Below are 20,188 nucleotides of genomic sequence, written 5' to 3' on the forward strand. Positions count from 1 at the left end.
GGAAAGTACAATATATGTCCAGAATATCTGGTTTTAGAATATACTGATGTGGATCTTGGAGGAGGCAGAGGAGAAGGGAAGAACTTGGGCTCCAAATTTGCTCGCTAGAAAGAGCCAATATTTACAATTCTAAACAAGGTGTATTTGTTTCCTTACGTATTATAACAAAGCACCTCTACCTGGGTTGTTGCCTAGGACAATAGAAATTTATTCTTTCACAGTTCTGGATGCGAGAAGTTGGAAGTCAAGATGTTGGCACTACCCTCCCTTCTGAGGGCACAGAGGGAGACTCCTCCCTGCGTCTCTCTTATCCTAGCTCCTGGTGACATCTGGCATGCTTTGCCACGTAGATGCAACACTCCAATCTGCTGCCTCCTTCTTGCGGTGGTCTTCTCATGAAGACACCAGTCCCAGAGGATTAGAACCCACTCTACTCGAATATGACCTCATCTTAACTAATCACACATGTAATTACCCGATTTCCAAATAGTTCACATTCAGAAGTATTAGGGTAGCTTTTGGGAGGATATAATTCAACCTATGAAACAAGGTCAGTGGTGGACACAGGAGGCCCTGGAAAGTAGTGTCAGTTGTTAATTGCTGACAGTTAAGAAACCGGCATTTCTGTCCAGGCAGTCTTAATTTGCATCTGAAGATATTCTAGTCTCCAATGAGCTGCTGATGAATCCATATGTCTCCTCCTATTTATACTTGTAGAGTGAAAGCAATGAAAAGAAACAAAATAATTATAGAGAGAGAGAAAGAGAAGGGAAAAAAAAAACCCATGGATGGAAAGTAAAGAAAGATAAGAACTTTCAAAGTACTTTCTTGCTATCACAGATGTTGTATCCGTTCAAACAAATCTTAGTATGCTACATAGATATGTGGAACTTCAAAAACAGAAACAAATATATATTTGAAACAATGAAGAGAGAAAAAGTCCCCAATAAATATTTCAGAAGCATAGTGGGCTAGCACATGAAATTCAAAGCGAATCTTAGAATTTCTGTTTTCCATGAAAGCCTGGCAGTTAATAAATCCCAATAATGAATGAGAGTAGGCTCCAGTTCTGGCTGTTTCATCATTACTCTCTCGCCTGTTGCATCTTAACAAAGTATGCCAGGACCTCTTCTTCTAAGAGGAATCTAACCTTCCTTTTCCTATGCATGAGAAGGCTCTAAATTGTGCTTGCAAACCCATGTGTGCAATATGGACTACATTGTTGCCCTCGAGGGTTTAATATAAATGTAACATCGTGTTGTGCAAAAAGAATTTCCCTGTGATTTAATAACTAACATACTAGGAGGGAGCCATTATTTAAAACAGCAGAAGAATGGGAGAACCATGTGGCTGATGAGAACGGAGCCAATTGGGATCAACTACCCTGTCATCATTCATACAGCAGAACATAAATACGGATCAGATGAAAGAAAATGTGCAGGTCAAATGGGATGGGTTGTTCCAAACTGTCACAACGGAAAGATAATGCTTTGCTTGAGTAGAGAAGAAGAAATAAGTAGACATTTTCTAAACATTCAATACCCGAGTGAAACCAAAGCATCTGAACTGAAGCAACAGCCTCAGTCTAATGACTTCATTTCTGTCTTGTAACCTGGGGAAACAAGATGTCAAAAATAATCCATTAAAAAACAGAGCAAGAAACGTACAAGACCTCTATGAAGGAAACTGTAAATCTTTACCAAGGAAATAAATGAAGGCTTACATGAGCAGAGGGGCATGCCACGGTCTAGGTTGGGAATATTGTAAAGATGTCAGATTACTCCAAAGTAATCTCTAAACCATACCTAAGCTCCAGATTCAAATGGGATATTTTATGGGACTTGATGAGTTCATTCTCAAATTTATCTGAAAGAAAATACTCACAAAAATAGTTAATAAAAAAGATTAAAAAGTTGAATAATTATGTGGGGCTTGCTTAATTAAAATAGGGGGCTACTGGTGTGGGAAAAGGGAAATTGATCACTGAAACAGAACAAGGTTCAATAATTAATCTTTTCATACTTATTAATTTTGATTATGACAAAGGTGGTATTTTGAATCAGTAATTAATCTTTCATACTTATTAATTTTGATTCTGACAAGAGTGGTATTTTGAATAAGTAGGAGAAATAATGCCATGAGAAAAACTAGTAATCTATTTGAAAAGTGCTATATTAAAATGCTTTATCCAGCTCACATCATTCCTTTAAAAAAAAAAAAATCCTGATGGATTGCAAATGTGAAATGTAAAAAATAAAATTATAGAAGTATTAAAAGGAAATGAAAGAATTTTAAGAATCATCCAGGAAAAAGGTTTTCTTCCTCTCCCACTCACCCTAGAAGCTATAAAATAAAATGATAGATTTAATTACATAATATATTTGGATTTCTGCACTAGACAACATAAAAATGTGAGACTGAGTTGTAGAAAATGTCTACATCACACAATATAAAGATTAATATTCAGACTATATTAAAGAGCTTCTATAAATCCAGAAGAAAAGATAAGCAATCCAAGAGGATAAAGGTAAGGTCAAGGTAAGCACTTCACAATAAAACAAGTAATTTACAAAGATGATATTCAAACGACCAGCAAATATGAAAATAAACACTCTATTTCACCGCCAGAGAAGTTTAAATTAAGTACAATAAAATATTTTGCCTATCAGATAAGCAAAAGTGAAAATAATGATACTATCTATTATAAGTGTTATGAACTAGGATACAGGCATGATCTGTGAGGAAGAATATTCAAAACTTTTCTTTGGAAGCAATTTCATAATACCTTTAGGATATAAAATGTGCCTATTTTTTTGATGCCACAATTTTACTTCTACTACTGTATCTATTCTAAAACAGCTCAAATACGCATAAACATAAATATACAAGGATATTCATTTTCATGCTGTTTATAATTTAAAAAAATTCAAGCTGAACAAAATGGCCATCAATATGGGCGTGATTGAGCTTCATGTGTAATTCTCTACCAGGCAGAACGGGGTAGGTTATGCTGCTACAAGAAAACAATCTCAAACTCTCTGTAGGTAAAATAAACAGGGATTTATTTTGTTTTTCACTCATGAGATTCACAGATCCATTCAGTTGAGTCTGTGTGACCTCCATGTGCTGGGGCTCAGGCAGATTTCGCAGCCACTGTTTAGAGCATTACCAGTCACTATGGCAGATGGAAATAATGTGCTGAATGCAGACATTGAATCTTAAAAGCTTCTACTTAGCAGAAATGTGGTTGCTTACAGGCACATTTCATTAGGTGGCCAGACCTAACACCCTGGGCAGACGAACTGTGTCCTGATACAGAGTTGAAATAATCAGCATCTAACACTACTCAGTGATTTAACAAGAATACATCAGATCCATACATACTATCTATAAACTGATAGGCAAACTAAGTGAAAAATAGAAAATAAAAACAAGTTTCAGACTCTGTAAATACACTAACATTCATTGAAATGTACACTTACAATAAGTGAATTTTATGGTATACAAATCATCTCAATAGAACTACTTGTAAAAAAACATTGTGGAACATGTAGGTATTACTTAATATTACATTTGGCTCGTGTAACAGAACTCAACTACGGTAGCTTAACAAAAAGAGATTTTTGCCTTGCATATGAAACAAAATGAAAAGGTATAAATATAGGCAGACTAGAGCTGGTCTAGCTGCTTGAGGAAGTCTTCAGGATCTAGGCTCATTCTAGTTTTCTGCTCATCCATTCAGAACATACAGCTTTTATCCTCACCTTTGAAGAATGGGTGCTTTATCTCCAGGCATTGAATCATCATCTCTGCAGGCAGCTTCAAAGGATGACAGCAAATGTTCTTTTCGTTGGGCACATTGCCAGTCCTGATAAAGTCGAGTTCGGTTGATAAGAAGGAGAGGGACAATGGGAGAACAGATATTGGGTAGATCACTAGCTCTTCTTAGATCATACCCTTTTCATTGGTAATATAGCATGAACTTTATCCCATACCATTATTTTTTTCCTTTCAAATATGCACTATGCTTTATTACACCATAATATAATTGTTGGAAAACTAGATGATTTCCAGTTTCCATCATCCTACATAATGCTGCAATTAACACTCTTTTATAAAAATTCATCTAAATCTAATTGTTTCTTTAGTATCTTTTGGGGATGGTACAAGTTTACAAAGAGTTCAAGGTGTGTTTTTTTTTTTTTTCCTTCCACTTCTAGATTATTTGTAGCAAAACTTAAAAACCTTCTAACATTTGACAGTTACTTAAGGACCGAAACAGATCTTCCCTGATTAGGTGACCACAAGAACTTTTAGTCCTGGACTAAAGACTGTTTTTCTCAGAAGCAACATTCAGAATAGAGCTTTGAGATTATCTCAGTCATGGTGTTACTTACCTTTGGTGGTGGTGATGGAAGGTTGCCATGTAGTCTAACAGTAGTGTCCATAGCACTGCTAGTGGGGCGAAGGGTACTGGCTGCAGTATTCATGGGTCGGGGGGATGGAGGTAGCAGTGGTGGTGAAGGTGGTAGTGAAGGAGATGATGGAGATGATGATGGTTAAGTTCAAAGTGGCCAAGGTGGTAGTGAAAGAGATCGGTAGTGGTGGACAACGTGCTAGAGTTGGTGAAGATTCTGGGAACAAGAGGATTATCACATTACAGATCACTGTCATTGTCACAGAATAATTTATAGGCCATTTTTTGTGCATTTTTCCACCTCCTCTCGGAGTCACTTCCTACCACAACCAGCCATTGTTATAGCTGGTTGGGTCGGCTTCCACACTTCACCAGGTGTAACCTGAGAAGGCTTTTTCCCAGATCGGATCCTTGCCACATTCTTCTTACCTCCTGTCCTGGGCTTCAGCTGCTGTAGTATGGGGTGCTCATGGACCCAGGCTTGGCACTTGTGCATGCAGACTCTAGTAAAGCAGGGACGTTGACCCACAGCAGTATCCTTGACCAAAGTGTGAGCCATCCAGACATGTACTTCATCAGGATCCTCCTGAGAATTCCACAGAATTGAGCTCCATTTTCCCATACTGGGGCCAACTCAGTAATACAGCTTCTTATTGACTTTTTCTTATCCCCTGCCTGACTCTACTCCTGCTTTTTATAGTTTCTTTCTGGAATTGCTTCTCAAATTTACTACCTGACTATTGTCTTTGCTATAGGTTCTGCTTTTAAGGCAACCCAGTCTAAGTCAAACTGTAAGGCCAGGAAAGCTATTTCAAGAGACTACCAAGGTTGGTCTTCCATGGTTTAAAAATATTTTTTTATTTATTCATGTATGGTAAATTTGATCCATAGGATCTTATCCTTCAAGAGACAACTAGTGAATCTCCAGTTCCTAATACAGTCTCTAAGGCTAAGTTGGTGCCCAGTAAAGCACCATAAATGAGTAAAAAAATGAATTAAAAGTAGCCAATTTTAAATCCCAAGGGCAACCTTACACATACATACACATTCCAATCAAGGATCAGTATCCACTTGTGAAACCAAATTAAATAGAAAATTATGGGGCACCTGGGTAGCTCAGTCTATTAAGCACCTAGCTTCTGGCTCAGATCATGATCTCAGGATTCTAAGATGGAGCCGGGAGTGGGCCTCCGTGCTTAGTGGGGAGTCTGCTTCTCCCCCTGTCTCTCCCTCTCTCTCAAATAGATAAATAAAATGTTTTAAAAATTAGAAAACTGTGCTCGCTTCGGCAGCACATATACTAAAAAATTAGAAAACTACTTGCTGAATCCAGAATTAGGATAGTGTTGGTGTAATATGAGAAATAATGCCATCAGCAAGAGCTGATTGATAGAATGACCAATCCACTATGAACTACACAATGTACTTGTTTCCTGTACCCGTTTCTCTGAAAAACAAAACAAAACTATAGAAACCTACAATCTTCTTTTTCTCAAATACTTTTTTTCTTTTTAACTCAATCAACCTATCATGTGTTTTTACTCCCCAGTTTGGTAGTAATGTTAAAATTTTCAAGCTTAAATTGACCTCTTTAACCTTGGTGACATTTTAAGGGTGTCTTTGTTGGTCTCTGCATCATCATGAGATGACTCCAATCCCCAATGCAAAGTAGACTATTGTAGGTTCATTACTGCAGAAAGCTCATTTCATAGACTCTACATGGATTCTTGTATTTTGACATCAAGTTTACTGTTGGGTCCTCTCTAACTGATGATTTTAGTCTTCCAGGCCCATGGATCATCCTCTGTTGAAAAGGATAGACTCCATCCCTTCAATTTTTTTACAGTCGCAGAACATGAAAACTGGGCAAGATCCACTGGACCACCTACCCCACTACCACACACATACACACAAATCTTGAGAAATCTTTTCCCAAATTAATAATCATTGCTGAGGTTACAGTTTTAAAATATTGATTCTTATATTTAGATTTAAATTCAACAAGTAAATTAAAACAAATTTAAAACACACATTTAGGCTGAGTTTTAGAACAGATTTGTAATTAGCCACAGGACCACCTAGGACATATGGGACCACCAATAGCCCCAAGATCACAATTTGAGAACCATTTATCTGTACCACAGCAAATGTACATTCTGGCAGGGAATGAAGTGAAATAAATATGTTTCATATTTGTTAATTTAGCTTTCATCTTCTTTTTAAAAACAAACTCTTTTTTATCCTTCTTGATTGGGTTGCAAGGAGTCAGCTTTAACAATATCACTTCCTCTTGTTCTGAGAAAAGAAAAATCTAGAAAAAGAAGAAAAAGGCTAATCATGGCCTTAAGGGTCCAGCTTATACCTGATTAGTGAATCTGGTAGTAGTGAGTTAAGCATTGCAGGGAGCTGGCTGAGACAACTTCGTACATGTTTCTGAAGGTGAAAAGTTTTTCTCCAGAAGATGCATGCGTTACTGTAGTTCACATACATTTGCTCATCCAAGGACACTGAAAATTTTCAAATGAGTTGTGGCTGGGACTGCCAGGTGCTGCTCTAACATTCATTCTGCTAAAGGTCTGGATTCTCCAGCGCCATCTCCTCCATTCAGTTGGGTGCGGGCTTATGACTAAGGTCTGAGCACTCAGATATATAATGCGTGTTGTGTGTGCATTCCAGGAAGTGTTGTTGAGAGGAGAAGGGAAGCAGGAGAACTTCCTGGTCATCTCTTCTTTCGGCTCACTGAGTGATGCCTGTAAAGATGACAAGGTGAAGAGATATGCTCCTGGAACTTAGATGTACTAAGGATGATGAAGCAGCAAGCTAAGGGGAGCTGAGAACCACAGACACGACCATTACATGGGAATGAAACTTTTATCTGATTTAAACCACTGTTATTTGGGTTTTCCTGATCTGTGTGGTCAAACATAATCCTCACCGACACAGGACAGAAGCCAAAAGACTAAGCTTGTCACAAGGAAACATACAGGGGTGTAGCTAGCGCTCCATCCCAGTTTCCTGCCTCTACCACCACCGAGTATCCAGAGGCTGGAGGAAGGGGCATCTTCTCAGGTCCTGATTTTGGGGGCACAATGCAATCTTCCCTTCTTTCTTTAGCTCACTGTCTTTTCTTGTAGGAGTCACTTTAACAGTATCACATCAGGATTTCTTTTCTTTTCCTCCTCTTCCTTCCTTCTCCTCCTTCCTTTCTATCTCTTTTCCCCCCTCTCTCCTTCTAAATGTCCTTACTATGTTTGGGAAATTCCCTTCTCTCTGAGTCTTGGTGGGATGCAAAGAAATTTAAAAACACCAGTTTCTCATTTTCCCTGCTGCTCTAGTTATCATCTAGTCAGACGTACTCATGTGGGTACTAATGACACAAAGTAATGACACAAAGTCATTTTGGAACTAATGACACAAAGTAGGGATGAGAGCTTCTCTCTGTAGACAATTGTAGGGATGTTAGCGTCCTTCAAGGGCAGTGGTGGCAGGGAGCCAATGATGATGACTGTCAATGGCTTGAAGCCAACGACTTCAAGGATTAGGTTGGACAAGTTGAGCTTATTACTCTTCACAGCAAGGGAGTATCTAAAAAGGGAGTTTGGGGTGGGAAGAGAGTATGAAAACCTTAGAGAACCATGGGATGTCTCAGTAACAGGGTGTTACATAGAGAGTATTATAGAACTTGGGGTTTTGATTGATAACTTCAGGGAACGGGAAAGAAGGGAGGGTTTACCCTACATAGAACACTGCCAGAACACTGGGGCAATTCTCTGACTCAGTATCTCAATCTTCTCCATAGGGATGACTACTAATAGCCTACTGTTACTGGTAAAATAAACGGGTGATTAACACTAATATTTTGTGTTATAAATATCATATACTGTATTCTTACAATAAAAGAAAACAAGCGTGATTAAGAAAATCATAAGAAAGAGAAAATATATTTATGTACTGAACTGTATTTTGTAAAAAAGAAAGAAAGAAAGAAAGAAATCCTCATATAAGCAGATACACCCAATTCAAACCTGTATTGCTCCAGGGCCAACTGTGCTGAGCATTAAAAATAATCGTACTAAGTGTAAGAGATGACAATATCTTCTTTAATACCCACAGCAACTCAGGTGGATATCTGTTATCAGTGCTATTTTACACCTGAGAGGACTGGGGCTAGAGACCTGAAGTCACTTGTCCCTTCTCATAAGGATGGGACGTATAGAAACTACCTTCAATCCACAGGCCCACATGTACAAGTGACAATGGTAGTGCTAGGAGAACACTCGGCTTTATTTAACTTTCCGACCACGCTTCAAAGAATGCAGCCAGATGGCGAATCTCTGGGGCCCATGAGGAGCTCACTGGACACACAGGGGTAACTTGTGCTGAGAAAATGTGTGCACTTGGTCTGTGCCAAGTTCATTGTTCCTTTGCACACCAAGCCACGAGGAGAGGCCACCAAGTGTGAAGGGCATAGGGCCTGGAGGGAGGACCAAACTTTTAGAAACAGAAATGTGTTTCAAGTTTCAGGTTCAATTCATGAGACAATGAGCAAATCATAACATTAGGTTTTCTCCCGGATCCTCAAGGTGGGAACGGTTGTGGCAGAGGGTCGGAGAAAAATGGTCTTGAGACTGGCCTTGTAAAGGACAGCCAGACTGTCTCTTCATGGGAAGATGAGTGTTGTTACCCAGGCTTTTCTCCAACACACCAGAAAAAGGATGTCTGGGAGGTGAGGGTCTTGGGTTAAAAGTAGAGATGACTTCCATGTGTGGCATACTCTTGGCCTTGGCCAGCAGCACACCGTTGAAGGTGTGTAGACGCAGACGTGCCTGAGAACTGAGAAGGCTAAATACGTACCTCATGCATGCTTTCTCTGTTCAACATTCTTTCTTCCGCTGAGTATTTATACATTCCGATGTCTCATACCGAACAACAACAGCTACTACCTTCAGGACCGACTACAGAAGGAAAACCTTATTCTAAGCAACTCTTGAAAACTGACTCAAACTTCAAAACTAATTCTTGACAGAGGGTACCATCATTATCCCCATTTTACAGATGAGAAAACTGAGGTGTGAAGAAGCCAAATACATTGCCAGGTTCACCTGGCTCACAAGAAGGCAGAACCAGGCATATAACCAAGGCATTCTGGCTCCAAAGTACATACAGCCAACACTGCCTTTTTTTTTTTTTTCCATTAATACTTTTTGTGGGATTCTAGGCATAAACTCAACAATAATGAAAACAATTTCCTTTCTGACAATTCAGGTTTGACTCAGCTTCCCCATCATGAAACGAGCATGATTTTTTGGTGATTACTTATACAATCCATCATGGGATTTTGAAAACATATTTAATGTTTGTATAGCACTTGGAGGCCCATTAAATGTGCAATAAAATGTAGATAAAGAAACATTCTCGGCATTGCTTATTGATGATGGCAGTGGAAGTTGAAGTTTCCTTTAAAGGTTTTTACTCCTCCAGTGATTCCTTCTTTGTAGTATTTCCTATGGCCCATTTTTCGAGCTCTCCCATGGAGAAGAAAATAAAATGGCTGAGTGAAACCTCCCACCGCCCTCAAGTTAGCCACTCATAACTAACTTCCTTAATCAAAGGAACCCTCCTTTTTTGATTAATCATCTTTTTATAGTACACTTAAGAGGAAAAAAGGACCAAATGAAAATATGAAGTTGGAGGCAGCACAAACTAATTCGATAATATTGCCATTACAACTGAGTAAAGAAATACATAGAGCTCCCCTGGAAATATTTTTCCTGTGAAAATTTATGCCTTTTCTAAAGGGTGTGTGCAAGGGGGTGTTTTTCTTCCTACGCTCTATGTGAATGTAATGAGTAAATGTTAGCTTTGTGCCTTTTTTGGCCCATTAAGAGTTACGCACCATGGCAATTTACAAACAAGAGGGTGAACAGGTAGGCAGGGCCAGAAGAGGTCTGCTGAATCGGGAGAACATGGAAACGATTTCTGAAACAGAAGCTGGGAGCTGAAATTGTCGAGTCCCCCTTGACAGGAATGCGATCACCCCCGAAGCTGCCACAGTCCAGTCTTGTTGGGTTGGCCATTATCTATCATGATGGGGGGCCATGGATTCACCCACCATTTGCAACAAAGGACTCCAATATTTTTCAGGAGTAAAAGCACTTTTCACTGGCTGCTCCAGGGTAACTCATTGATGTGAGAGCCAAGCGTGTAAACGGCCTCCTGAAAGAACTGGCAGGCGTGAAGAACATTGAGCCCCAAAGCACGAGTTGTTTGCGAGGCGCTCCTCCAGCTGAAGCCTGGGGAGGGGAGGCCAGCGAGCAGGGAGGCAGGCGGAGGTGGGCGGCTGTCTGCGGGCGGGCGAGGGGGAAATGTTTATATAGAGCGAGTTAAAAGGCGGACAACAGACCGATCTTGGTGTGGGGCTGCTGCGGGGTGAATTTGGGAGGCGCCCACTTGGCTCCCAAGAGAAAAAAAAGAGATGGTAAAGCCAGCAGCATTTCAACCTAAAGGCTTCTTTCCCACTTGGGGTTAACATCTTTGCTTCTTTGCAAAGGAGGCACTAGCTCTCCTGCCCCAAATTCCCCTGGGCACAAGGAGTGCAGAAAGTTTTACTTGGTAGGTAAGTTGTTTTTATGCGAAACCATTTTGGCCAAGGTGGGGATTTTTCACTTGGGTGTCAGTGGTGCCCTTCTGATGTTTCTAGAACTTAGCAAATGTACAGTTTGAACAGTTATTTTAAGTAAAAATGTCAATTTCTTCATAAAGTCAGGCACTCTAAGTTCTGTGTGTGAGACAAATTCTTAGATTTTCCAGTGTTGAGAAAACCTTTACCTTGCTTCACGCAGTTCTCAAATTGAGTTATGACCCTGATATCCCTCCACTCTTTCAAGTACACCATGGAGGTTACTGAAAAATAACTGAAGAGGAGGAGAAAATGTCATTTTCTATCTTGTGGGGGTGGTGAGAAGATACCACAGATTCTTTCAAGGTGGGATTTCCTCTGGCGATTGAACTTCATGTCCATTTCTCTTTGAGGCGTGGTAACCTTGCTAGGAACACCCATTGAGGGGGTTACTGCTTCAACACCCTATGCCTTAGACCTGTATCAAAGCTCTTTCCACCTCCGTCCTCTGTGAACCCCTATACTTTTATGAGCACTGGACTGACCAGAAAAATTTGATGTATGAAATCCCTTGTCTGAATCCTTTCCATTTTGCCCCTCTGGTTTTTTGGTGACCTTTTTTGTTCAACTCCACATGCCTTAGGTGGTCTCCCGATCTAACTTTCTTGTATATGTCTTTTCACTTGCTTCCAAAGCTGTTCAGTCACCTTTAACCGATTGCTTGGCTATCTTGGGACTTGAGGTGTCAAGTCTCTGTTTCTTTTCCCTGGTGACTAAGACTGATGCATGGTCAGAAATGGTTCTAAGCAACAACTCAGACTACAGCTCAGATGAGATCCTCTCAACTCCCTCCAGACCCTCAGGTGAGGGCAAGTGTAATCTGTCCCATACTATATACTTTTTTGTGTGTTACTTGGCTGCATTTCCCGTTTTCTTTCTTCAGAGCCTGTTTGTCCACTTCACTGTTAGATGTCTAACCTTGTCCTCTGAAGTGAGGAGAAGTGAATTCGTACAAATTTCATATACCTCTGAGGCATATAGAAGGAGAACACAGAAGTTATTTTCACCAGTTTGAATACCAGTGTAGATTGGTAGATATCATTTTTCTTATGCACTTACTTGCGGAAATGGGTAAGGAATAAACAAACAGCAATACTCCATTTTAACTCTCCAATCCAAGCTAACCTCGAAAGATTTGAGGGGGCTCCAGGCCTGGTTCATTAGCCTGTTAAACAAAAAATCAGTAATGTCATCTTTGACTACCTGTTGAGCTTCTTTACTTTTGGTTAAGAAAAATCTGCTTTTGCTATTCCTTCTGGAATCTCTTGGATACAGTCTCTTTCAAGCTCATCCTTGGTTATCTCTGATCTTTCCCTACCACAGCTTACTGCCATTGTTTGTTGGTTGGATGCTGGAACTGGAGACCTATGCCTTCCACACAGTAGTAGGCAAGCTCATAGCGTGAAAACTCACAGAATGAAAATAGACTCTGTATGGGAAAGTGGTGCTCTGCCTTGGTCTTCACCATTGCTACTATAACTTCTTGTTTATTTTCTCTTTTTGTTTTGAGCCCTGCTTTGTAGATGCTATTCGTCATGAACACACACTCTTGAATTGTACTTGGACAGTACTCAGATCCCCTGTTACATGACCTTCACCCCGCCTTCCTTTATAATTGCCAAATCTAAGTTTTAATATGACACCCTCAATCAATCACTGGTGTCTACATAGTGATAATTTCCCCAATTGCCTCTTTGAAACACCATAATCTGTAAGGAAACAGAACTGGTTGTTCACAAGACACTACAAACAGTATTCAGAACCTTTGGCTGTATTACACGTATATGGCTGAGTTTGATCTTGGCCGTGTAATAATTACGGTAAGAATGCTTCAGAGGAAGGAAGCATATTCTTTGTCTTCATTGTATCAGTGAGGATAGACCAGGTTCTGCTGCAGTTACAAACAAGCCCCAATCTCAGGGGCTCAGATAAACAAAGGTTTAGATCTTGCTTATGCTCCACGTCCATCTGGCACCACATCTAGGGGCTCTGCTCCACATTATCTAAGGAAATCTCCTACATATTTGCTCTCCAGACACTTGCCTCAGCTGTGATATCTTCCTGAAAAGCTGCAGAATGTATATTGTTGCGATGAGTCTTCTCGGAGATTTTGCAGTTAGACTCCTAATTAGCTCACATTATCTTATCTTTGCAAAGCTGTTGCCCATCCTTCTGTCCTTTGGGGTTCCCTAGCTTAGCAGTCATTTTATTAACCTTTTTAAAGTAAATACAGTTGCAGGAGAAAACAACACACTCCTTACTTTGTCAGAGTCTTAAGAACTTCCAGGGGAAGTCTAGACCTTTCTTTTTCCCATATTTTTCTCTACCTGGTTCATTAAATTTATGAAATATTCTGACATCATCACAATTTTTGCTTTTCACTTTCTTAAGCCAATAGATGCTTTCTTTCTTTCTTCCTTTTTTTTTTTTAAGATTTTATTTATTTGAGAGAGAGACAGTGAGAGAGAGCATGAGCAAAGAGAAGGTCAGAGGGAGAAGCAGACTCCCCGTGGAGCTGGGAGCCAGATGTGGGACTCGATCCCGGGATTCCAGGATCATGACCTGAGCTGAAGGCAGTCGTCCAACCAACTGAGCCACCCAGGCGCCCCCAGTAGATGCTTTCTTATTATTTATTCTCAGGTGGAGAATTTCTCAGGTTTTAATTTCTCCACATTCTTATTCTAACTTCAACACGGTTTTCCTGGGTCCTCTGTATTATTCCATTGAAGAATATTCAGCTTCTCGAAAATCTTTGACACTTAGGTTTTCTTCAAGTGAGTGGCTTCCATTTCCTGATTCTATTGTTTGTTTTTAGTTTTTTCTTCATGATCCTTAATTGTCTTGTTTTAAAAAACAATCTCTCCCAGCTTTATAGACTATCCTATTTCTCCCTGCCTGTTGCATGTCATGTAAAAATGTCATGCATCATAAAAAGAATGACACATAACCAGTGTCATATATGTGTATCTATATAAATACATATGCAAATATTTATATGTACCCCTGACATTCTCAAAGATCATCACATGTATCGGGCGTGTTGTTTTCACCTAGAGAAATATTTGGACTATTACTTTAAGTATAAATGTTTCCTCTACTACTTACTGCCTATAGTTATACCTCTAATTCTCTGAGACAGAACTTGTAGTTTGGTGATATATAATTTTTGCAAAAACTGCCATCAATGTATTCATTATCTAGTGGGGAACCAAAGACAGAGGTCTCTCCCTAGGAGCTTAGATACTCTGTGTCTTGTTATTGACCTAATAGTATCAGGTCAACTTTTAATTCCTTCCCAGTCCATTCTCAGGAGTTTACTCCTCTACCTGAGGACATAGATGGGGTAATATAACTCAAACACAGTTATGCCCTGTATGTACTTTATTTCCTAATGCTACACACATTTAAAAGGTACCAAGACAGAATGATAATATGGGACTAAAGCTGTTTTTTCCATATCTCCATCAACACAAAATATCCCCCTACGTAAAGTGTAGAGTATGTGGTAGTATTTGGGTATGCGTCTGGTTTCATTGGGAAGTGCCTGAGAACACCCTACAGAGACTAGCTACACAGCAGTAGCTTTTGCTCTAATGGCTAGAAGGATCTTTGTAAATGGTGCCCCGTTGGAGGTGAGTGGTTGGGGGTGTCAAGAGAGGCACGAGTCTTCAGGGTGCTTCTCATCTTTTATCATCATCATTCATCAACGCCGCTGTGTCACACAGAACATTTTCCACCCCTTCTTTTGCCCCCAGGGTCTGGTACAGCTCAGCAGCAGCAACCTGTTGATTCTGGACTGCTAAGTACTCCTGGCTGGCATACGAGGCTGCAGGGTGACTTAACTGTGGGAGACAGGCGGAATTGTTTCCAATGTACACCTAAGGAGGCCCTCAGCAAAGCAAACATTGATTTTGGAGGAGTATTTTTTTTTTCTCTCTATTTGCTTGCTGCCAGGGGCCTCTAAATAGGATTCCTATTTTTTCCCCCCTGTTAATATTAACCCATTTAGAGACTGGGTGACATAGCTCGGGCCAGTAGGTCTTGCAGGATGCTGGAAGATGCCATCACCTTCTAAACAGAGTAACTCCTAGCGAGGATTCAGTAGGTGGTTGGACGTGAACTAAAACCTTGGAGGCAGCCCCGAGTGCCTGGGTGGCCTCTGGTTTACTGCTGGTTCACTGGGTTCCTCCTGCCTCAGTGGGCCAACTCCCAGTATTATAAATCATATAGATGTGAACTTCTTCCTGAAGTAACTTGTTTGCTTTATTTATTTGGAAAATTTCGGTAACTGCTTTCTCAACGGCCAGGCTGTTGAACTTGCCATAACTGAGGCTTACTCAAGAATGTTTAGTCTTAACACTGTGTGGTTTCCTTCAGGGACTCCTGAGCCACATTTTGAAGAGAGACGTGCTGGTACTGAAGTATGGTGGATCCACTTCCAGGTAACTCAGGGGCGTCTCAGAACACCTTCAGTTCTGAGACGGAGTGGGTGGCGATGGTGAAGCGGGCCCTCTCCCTAAACAAACCAGGCTCACACAGCCAGAAACATACCCACGCCCACATACACCTTGATGTTTCAGGGGTTGAATATGCAAAAAAAAGGAATGCAGTTCTAAATGGGAGTTTCAGGGTAATTTTTAATAATTTTAATGTAGAGATCATCAGGTAGACTTACCCTCCTGCAATAAACCTCTTCCACTTCCTCTCGGTGTATTGCCTGTCTGAAAAAGCGTATTTGAATAAAAGAAAATAAGTGCCTTACAATGAATAAAATCATTCATTGGTAGCGGTGATGTGAGTTTACATTTGGGCCTCCCAAGCCAAACCGTCAGAAAAGACCACATTATTCTTTGTAATTTGCCAAACAGCTTTCTGGTGGAGAGCAAAGTAAGACTGGGGTGGGAGGGTGGAAATGGGAAGGGGGTTCCTACTTAAGGGTATGTCTCAAATGCAGAGGCTACCTATACGGCTTCTGTATCTGGGAGGAGGAAGTTTTGGCACACCTTTAAGTCCGAGAAAAATTTCCTCTAGCTTTTTAAGCTAAAGCATTGGTGTAACCTAAGCAGGAAAATGTAGTTGGTTTTTAACTTCATGTGGATGCATAGTGACATTTTTTGTGCCTGGATTTTGGGACTTTTCCGTGTACTACACTGCATTAGGAAAAGAAAGGGCAGGGGGAGGGATGCACGGTTCAAGAAATGTGGTGCTCACAGTGCATGGGAAAAACGATATTTTCCAAGATTGTTGCATCCCTTCCATTAGCTTTTATGGTTAAGGGTAAGGGAGCCACTGATGCTCCCTTCGTCACACCCACCCCTCAGTAGCCCTAACAGCCTGCAGTTTTTAGATGGTCTATTTATATGATACTGTCAAAGGCGGAGCATCTTTATGTCTGTGCTTATATTCCTTCCCTATCTCTTTAAAAATGTGTGTTGCTGTCCCAAAGCCCATGTTCTAATGACCCAGGGCAGAATATGGAGAGAATCAGAAATGCCAACTTTATGATTTATCAAGGGCTCCTGAGTTCCTTCGGGGTAGAGTGTGTTGTGCAGTATAATTATTGTTTTTTTTTTTTTTTTTTTTTCCTTTTTCTTCTTTCTTTTTTTTTTTTTTTTTTTTTTATTTTTTATTTTTTATAAACATATATTTTTTATATACATATATTTTTATCCCCAGGTCTGTGAATCAGAAGAAAACGAGGAAGCAGGATGTAGCAGATGAAATGAAGATTTAAAAAAAAAAAAAAAAAAGACTGAAAGGAGTGCGCAAAGGTGCCCGGTCCATCAAGCGGGATGGTCTCTGTTGTCTTGACCTGCTCAGTGTAGACCAACAGGTGTCTCGAGGGAAAAGCAAAATTTCTCTTGCATGGTCCCTTGGATTTCTATGTATACAGCATTTGTCTGAAGGTAGGATTTTCTTTCGGAAGGTGGCTGCACTTTTCCAATCTTCCAACTGCTAAGAGCATGACTAGGGAGTTACGAAGAGGAGGAACAGGTTCTTAAATGGAATTGTTCCTCGGCGGAGACAGAACTGTAAACTGAAAATACGAACACATCTGTTCTTGCTATAAAAAGAGATATCAAAACACTGTAGGACAGTGCTAGTCAAACCTTATTGTGCACAAGGAGCATTTGGAACGCTTGCTGAATGCAGATTCCTAGGTTCTACCCTTGAATTTCTCATTCTGAAGGTCAGAAGTTGGGCCTGAGATTTTGCTTTTCCTATAAGCATCCCGGTGAGAGTAATTGCTGCTGTGGTTCCCTGGACCACACTCTGAAGAGCACTTCTGTAAAACATCGCTTCTGTTTGAGAAAATGGAAAGAGGGGTGAAGTAGGATGGAGGTACACCAATAGTGAGTTGGGCGGCTATTTATTTAGGTGGGTAACCCAGGCATGCACCATGGTAAAAAGATTGGTAGAGGAACCAGATTTTAGCCCAATAAATGTCCCCGGCTGGAAGGTCTTCAAATGTATTGCCCTGCAGGGTGCTTGTGCTTGGGGGCTGCAAGGTGAGCACTGAATTAGAATTTAAATAGACTGCACTCTCCCTGTGCTCTTCTGCAACCTGAATGGGAACCTTTCCGAGGTGCCCCAGCAATAATGGGCATGTTGGCTACACAATTGCTTGTGAACTAGGGCACCACATGACAGCCAGAAGCAAGAGCGACGATGACCTCTAGCTCTCTCCACAACCTTGCCTTGTTTTTGGAAGCAGAATTATGTGCATGGAGTAAGCCCTAAAGTTTGTAGATGATTTGGAAACGGGTGGGGAAAGGAAAAGTCTTGGAGGAGAGACTTCTCCTGCTAATAAGATTGCGGGTGGGGAGAAGGGAGAACTATTAGCTGGAATTCAATATGAGCTCATCAGTACCAAGTTTGCAGAGTGTAATATAGTGATTTTGAAGAGAGATGTCAATCAAATGGGAGAATGGTCACTATGAAAGAAAAGAATCAAGAGGCAAACATGGTATAGTATCTTCAGCAGTGTCTATAGGAGAAAGTGTGCTCTGATCTACAAACAAGAATATTTGCTCCTTCTGGAAATTCGTTTTCCTAGCATAGGATGAAGTCATGGAGCTTGATAACGCCTGCCATTCTAATCAGTCAGCTCAGTCCTTGGGCTCAGACCACATACTCATTAGCAGTGTTGTCAACACCACAGAAAACCTCCTGATATTTTTTTGTTGCAATTGCATTAAACCTATAGATCAATATGGGGGAGAATCCACATCTTACCGACATTGAATCTTTCAGTCCATTAACATAGCATATTCCTCTCTTTGTTAAATCCTTTCATTTTCCTCAGTAATATTTAGTAGTTTGAGCAGTTTTAAGATTTTTCCATTTTTTATTAGATTTGTTGTAGGTATTTGATGTATTCTGATGCGCCTATAAATAGAAGTTCTTTGAAATTTAATTTTCCGAGTGTTTCGTTTTTGTTTCTGTTTTTACTTGTGTACAGAAATACAGTTGATTCGGGTCATGTAAGAGTCTGATTCCATGTTTTGATGTTTGACTTCTGAGTTTTTATAAGACCCAGCTTCCTTTGTCCCTTCTGCTCCATATCTAGACATAATTGATAAGAAAATCCAAATGAACTCTCTCCTTCAGGACATGTGGGAAAATACAAACTTGGCAAATTCCCAGCCCTCCCTCAGGAACTTGTCCTTGGTCCTGCTCCTTTGCCACTGGAAAGGCCTAACCCACTCTCTCTGCTCCACTGGAGCCTGCTTGGATCTATTTGTACCCTTCCTGCTCTCCCTAGGAGTCCCTTGTGCTAACAATAAACTTTCTTTTAAATTCTCTAGGTCTCTGGAATGTCAACAGCATCAACATCCTATCTCTTAATTGGGAAGGGTTATAGCCTACCTCTGTGGGGTAAACACAAAACAGAATGTTTACCTTATCCAGCAGCCTTCCTAAATTCACTTAGAATTTCTAATCATTTGTAAATCATTTTGAACTTTCTAATCATATAATTACATCATCTGTGAGTAATAACCATTTACTAGTTATTTTTCAACCTTTTATTCTCAAGAAACATTTTTTACTGCTTCTTCAAACTAGTGAGGACTTCCAATATCAAATAGCACTGGTGGTTGTAGAAATCTTGTCTTCCTGCCATTCTCAGGGGTTGGGGAATGGAATGGTCAATATTTTACCGTGTTATATTGGCCATTAAGATTTTACTTTGTAGATATCTTTTATCAGATTAACAAAAATCTTGGCTACTTCTAACATGTTGAGTATTTTCCTTTTAAATAATAAATGTGTGTTGAATATGATCAAATATGTTTTCTGTGTTTGTTGAAGTAATCACATGGTTTATCTCCCTTGTTCATTAATTAGGTGAATTATATTGGTTGATTTTCAGGGTAGCTTCATTTAGTTTTGGTGTATCATCCTTTTTATATAAAACTCGATTCTGTTGGCTAAGGTTTTATTTAATATATTCATATTTGTATTCATAAGAAATGTTGGCCCATATTTTCCCTTCTTAGTTATTTTCAGGTTTTAGTGTCAGAGTTTTGCTGGGTCATAAAACGAGTTGCGAGTTGGTGAATTGCTTGTTTTTTTCTATTCTATGGCAGAACTTATGTAAGATTGGCATTATTTCTTCTTTCACTCATAGGAAGACTACACCAGTAAAATCATCTACATCTAGAGTTTCAAATGTCATCCTTACACAGGAACCATGCTAATCTTCTCTGTATCTTTCTAGTTTTAGTATATGTGCTGCCAAAGTGAGCATTACATCTGGAGTTTTCATGAGAAAATTTTTTCACAATGGATTTGATTTTTTTTTTTTTTTAAAGGATGTAGGCATGTACAGATGCTCCATTTCTTCAGGGTCATTTTTTGATAAATCGTGTTTTCCAAGAATCTGTACACTGTATTTTTCCAATTTTATTGGCATCAAGTTGATCATAATGTGCTGTTATTATCCTTTTGGTGTGTGTGTGGGGGTCTGTATAGATGCTCTCTGTTTTTTCCTCATATTAGTCATTTGTGTTCTCTTTCTCTTGTTGAGTGTCGATCGGTGTTTTTAATGTGTCCAAAGAATCAAAGCTAAAGCGTTGTTAATTTTTCTA

General features: G+C 39.9%; 1 non-coding gene across 1 annotated transcript; it reads right to left on the reverse strand.

The window, feature by feature from the left end:
* Positions 1 to 19,740: 19,740 nt before the first annotated feature.
* Positions 19,741 to 19,848, reverse strand: LOC131840014 (U6 spliceosomal RNA). Its single transcript, XR_009357134.1, has one exon. It is a non-coding gene; the product is annotated as a U6 spliceosomal RNA (small nuclear RNA).
* Between the last annotated feature and the right edge of the window lie 340 nt (positions 19,849 to 20,188).

The sequence above is a fragment of the Mustela lutreola genome, chromosome 8 (genome assembly GCF_030435805.1).
Source record: "Mustela lutreola isolate mMusLut2 chromosome 8, mMusLut2.pri, whole genome shotgun sequence".
In the NCBI taxonomy this organism is placed as follows: domain Eukaryota; kingdom Metazoa; phylum Chordata; class Mammalia; order Carnivora; family Mustelidae; genus Mustela; species Mustela lutreola.